The following is a 5,148-nucleotide window of genomic DNA, read 5'->3' as shown; positions in this document are numbered from 1 at the left end:
TTTTTTCTCGTTTGTCGAAAGACGCGACTGAGTCGACAGAAATCGATCTAAATACCGAAAGAACTGCAAAAATAAAGTTTAGTTCCGTTATTATTCCCCATTTTCGTCGACATCTAAATCCGAACCTGCTACGCAAAGGACGTATTTGTTTTTCTCTTTTTCTTTTCCTTTTTTTTTTTTTTTTTTTTTCTTTTCTTTTTGCTGTTCGCTCGTCCACGTTTCTACGTGTTTCGGGATTTCGCGAGACGATGTTTGCATTCTTTTTTAATTATACGTATTCCTTTCGCTGGAGGGGATGTTTTTCGTTTTTCTTTTCTTTCTTTTGTTTTTCTAATGGAATGTGATAAATGATTGAGACTATTCGATAGTAAGATGAAACGATGTTAAAAAGAAGAAAAAAAATTGAAAGAGAAATTAGAAATAAGATGTCTCCGCGCCCCGGTGGTGTTTGTTTTACGAGCGGAAGCTGTCGACAACCTCTTACCCAAGAGGCACGATCTACCGCTGCAGGAATCGAGGGTGACGTAAGAGCGAACCTGTTAAGGGCTCGATGCAGGGGGAGCGCGAAGGGTCGAGTTTTGGAAGATAAAAGAAAGACCAACTGTTGAATATCGGCCAGCCACTCGTCACTCGATCGATTCCTACGATCTGTCTCTACCAACGATTTCCATTCGAATACTACCTGAAACGCGTTCTAGGTATAACCAATAACTCTTACTTACGTTCTCCCGTGTGTCTCTCGGAAATTCTCAACTGCCTCTCGTCAACTACGTGTCTCGCGCCTCGACTCGCCGGTGTTGAGGCGGTTCAGGACCACGAAGTCTCAGTGTCTTCCTCTCTATCTTCGGTCGATCGCCAGATCGGTCGTTTCTCTTCAGCATGCAGAACGAAACTGTGCGATAACAAAACTATTGTCTTCGAACGAAGAGCAAGGACGCAAAAGCAAAAGGGGACGGGCTGTGTTTGGCCGAGAGAGTGAACGAGAATGGAAAAAAGTCAACCGGCGATAGCGGTGAACGCGGCTGAATCGTGGGCTGAAAAGACGCGTCTATTGGAGGGCTTGACTCGCGGCGACGACGCGCAAAAGCTCGACAGCTCCGCGAACGCACGTGCAACTCGGCCGCGTGGCACGTGGTGTTTGTCGGAGTGGCTCGGCTCGAAAGCCGCTCAGCAGAGCTTGCAAGCTCTCGAGCTTTCATTGGCCGATGGGTGGAAACTGCGCATGATTGCGGGTGTGGCCTGAACTTAAGGGGCGGAATAAGCTCGGGGTGACGATAGGACATCCCGAAAGGGGCACGTCTTCGTGGGTTGTCCACGTTCCTACGCTATCCCACCCCTAACGTGCTTTTTCCTTAAGCTTCTAACGAGCGTGAGAACCGTCTCTCTCTCCCGTCCGAGCTTCGGCAACTTGCGAACCTGACTTCTTCGATCCGGAGAATCCACCGACACAGGAGGCCAGTCGAGGGTGAGACTAGAGGGGGCTAGGGGGGTAAGTGAGGGTGAGCGAGGCGAGCAGAGTAATTAAGGGAAACTAACGACGTCGAAGATTCTCCGAGGACACCGGCCGATAGTTAATGCCACCCGTCACCGTATTATTCATCGAACTTTTTGCCAGAACTTTCGGACGGTGTCGCGGACGAGGAAACGTTAGAAGGGGAGTTGGTATCGTCCGTACCAACGGTCTTGAATTTTAACGACGGGATAACTAGGTTGGTAAAATAAACTCGAATGAAATACAAATTGACGGCGAAACGGGTTTCTGATCGTCGAGGGTTAATTTTTTTCGTCGTTCGAACATTAGAAAATAGATTGCACTCGCTCGGTTCGTCTTCGTCATTAGCGGACGAGGCAACTTCCTCGCGTGCACGCCAGCCAGCCAAGCATCATTGATCGACGCAACGTATTTTTCTTTTGTAGCAACAGGTGGAAGTTATTTGGCATTAACGCTAAAAGACGCAGAAACGTTGATGCGTGCGAAGCGTTTTTCTGCCATCTTCAGGAGGGGGGAGGGGAGGGGAAGTGGAGGGAGGGGGAAGAGTGTGTGTGTGTGTGTGTGTGTAGAACGATCGTTAACAAATCAGCTGGATTGTCCAATGTTTGACGAGGTCGCGCATCCGCGGTAAAGCGAAAGTCTAATCACGGCCGACCGATAAATAAATCGGCCTAGCTAAACAGCGAATCAGTTAGGAGGATGGTGTGATTTTAGGGAAGAGCACGCGGCCTGGCCCGATTCACGGGCGTAAGGGGGGAGGGGGGCTGGAAGGGGGCGCAGCGGGGCTGCGGGACTTCCATCACGTATTTACACGGTATGCTTGCTGATTGGCGTGCACGACTACCAACGTTTTAATGATTTACCCCTGGAGAACGGCGTTTAGCCTAGGACGACTGTAACATGATTTATTATCGACTCGTCGTTCGCGCCGTAATAAACGTAATCCGATTATAAGCAGTCGAAATCAGTCGCCGCGATGCTTTTTCCAGCCGTAGCTCCCACTTTGGGAGAAACTATTCCGAATGACGACGACCGGTACGTCGCTGCTCCGCGGAAGCTCCGCGTAGCGGAAAATTAACTTGACAAGCACAGACGAACATTAATGGTCTGTGACTGACGTAACCGTATAATTCATCCAACCGCGTTAGATCGTTCCACGATCTAGCTTTCGTTCGCGAAGGCGTTTGTCTTCGTCCACGGGAACAGCGACGACGACGACGACGACGACGACGAGGTTGAGGGGCGCGTAAATACGTAATGAGCCGTCGCGTCGTCTCGATTCGGCCGACCAATTATATATAACGCCAACTATTGATTGCAATTATGACGGCGACCGGTGGCAAGACTAGCGCGATACGGATATAGCAGCCGATCGCTATTTCATAAATTCGCAATGACGCACGGCCCGTCCGTGAGTGACGCGTCATATATCGCGTAACGGTGAACATTTACGCGCTACTCGCCACGCACATAATTGCAATTAGAGCGGAATTCATTTACATCAGGCCCGACGTTCGATTTGTTCAGGGAGAAAGCGCGGATTTACACGGTCGCGATGGTGCAGCACGCATACGCCCCGTACCGATTTATTCCCGTGCACGTCAATCTGACCGCGGTGTCGCGATGTAAACGAGATTAGATTAGCCTAAAGGTCGGTGCCAGCGTTCGCCGGACCACCGCGCGCAAGAAAGAAAGAAAAAAAAAAATGAAGAAAGGAAAGAAAAAGCTGAAATAAAATTTTTATTCGTCCTCGTTGATCGAACGACGCAGAGTATCGGTCCACGTCGAAGAAGCGTGCTCGACGTGGAAATCGGATTTTCGTGATAGTACCCGCGAAATCGCCCCACCCCATTGACAAACACCGTTCGATTTTAAATATTTACGCTGCTCGGCTATTTTTTCACGCATCGGATATTCCATTCGCGATACGACGCTGCCCGCCCAGCCCCTCCGCCCCGTATCGATGAGAATTTATCGTCGAAATGCGATTTTATGAAAATTAACGCTGTTTTGGTCGGTTGGATAAATAAACAAACAGATAAATAAATTCCGCGCGTTTATTATTTTAGAAGAGCGCTCAAGAGTACACCGCCGTTTGTGTGTTTGTTTAACAAACGCGATAATAAGGGAGAAACGGAGAAATTGTTAACGTAGAGAATCAGCGGGCACGCATGGACGATCAGCGACGGGGAAAATTTCCGAGGAAGAAGAGAGAGAGAGAGAGAGAGAGAGAGAGAGAGAGAGAGAGAGAGAGAGAGAGAGAGAGAGAGAGAGAGAGAGAGAGAGAGAGAGAGAGAGAGAGAGAGAGAGCAAAATCATAGACGCTCGTTCTGAAAATTCGATTTTTTTAAACACCATCCACCGGCACGTTACCGCCACGATCAGGATTAAAAGCTAATTCAAGCGATTCAGTTTAATTGAGCGATTAACGGCTAAATAAAGCCCATCCCTCTCTTTCTCTCTCTCTGTCTCTCTCTCTCTGTTCACCCTCGTGCCGCTTGTTCGTCCTCTTCAATCTTCATGCTTCTCTCTCTCTCTCTCTCTCTCTCTCACACACACACACACACACCGATCCTCATCCCCACCAGCTTTTAGAACAAATCGTTCGTGATGGTGTCCAGCCCGGTGGAAAATATAATTCAAAGATATTTATGGCTGGATTACCGCTGGAATTGGGTATCTAATATACATGACCGGTTCCACAGGCCGGCCGGACTTTAACTGTCCACCAGGGGGTTACGTTCTGCCCTTTTAAAACGACACCAACCTCGCCATTACCGCGTAAACGCCGAGCAATTACGCGACCGCGCGTTACCAAAAAAAAAAAAAAAAAAAACAAGAAAAAAAAACGGCGCGTTACCAAGATTCACGTGGCAACGTGAAAATATAACAACTAAATTCTCAACGGCGTTGTACCGGCGATTCGTGAAGAGAGCCAGGCGGACGAGGGACAAGAGTTTCCCGGTGATCCTGGAAAAGGATTAGCCGCAATTGATAGCCACGAGCATGGAGGAACGTGCTTGAACCTGGCGTTACGCACCGCACCGTCCACCGTCCAACTATTCGCGATTTCAGTTGTTTCGAAAGTTTGCGTGCTACCGTGTTCAGCTACCTTAACGAGCGCAGGTCGAGCCCAACAGGCAAGAAAAGAGAAAAATCGAGCGACTCCGAGGAGGAATCGGAGGATCGACGTAATTATTTGATATCGTATCGTGTCTGTTATCTCGGATCAAATACAACCAGCGTGACTTTGAAATGAAAAAAATTTATCGCTCGTTAGGATACCGATCCGTTGCCCGGGTCGTTTCTATCCCCGAAGGGGATAGAAAGCGGCCGTAGAACGTGCCGAACGCGGAATTAATTAGAAGCAGCTGCCGACGCGGAGAGGCTAAACGCGATCGCGCAAGGGTAATTTTGATCGTGATCCAGAATTAGGGCCAGACTAGTGTCCAGTATTCAACGTTCTGCATTGTCCGGTGGTTAGTGCCGGACCAGATGTCGCCACGGGCGTGACGTCACTGGTTAACTACCCTTTCGCAACCAACACCACCACCACATGGCATCGCCACCGTCAACCAACCCTCCCCTCCCTGTTACCTTCACCGCACCCGACGGACACGATATACGGGGATGATTCTGATTAATTACCGATAGTT

At 49.0% G+C, this 5,148-nt stretch overlaps 1 protein-coding gene across 2 annotated transcripts in view; it reads right to left on the bottom strand.

The window, feature by feature from the left end:
* LOC122537107 (LIM domain only protein 3-like) overlaps window positions 1–1,161 on the bottom strand; it is a 72,433-nt gene extending 71,272 nt beyond the window's left edge. For both annotated transcript variants that reach the window (XM_043670061.1, XM_043670062.1), the window contains exon 1: window positions 723–1,161. The gene's annotated coding sequence lies outside the window, so the exon portion shown is untranslated. The remainder of the gene's footprint in view (window positions 1–722) is intronic.
* Between the last annotated feature and the right edge of the window lie 3,987 nt (window positions 1,162–5,148).

The sequence above is a fragment of the Frieseomelitta varia genome, unplaced genomic scaffold, assembly GCF_011392965.1.
Source record: "Frieseomelitta varia isolate USP_RPSP 00005682 unplaced genomic scaffold, Fvar_1.2 scaffold_886, whole genome shotgun sequence".
NCBI classification, from domain to species: domain Eukaryota; kingdom Metazoa; phylum Arthropoda; class Insecta; order Hymenoptera; family Apidae; genus Frieseomelitta; species Frieseomelitta varia.
The sequence above is the reverse complement of the archived record's forward strand: the minus strand, read 5'-3'. Positions and strand labels throughout refer to the sequence as shown.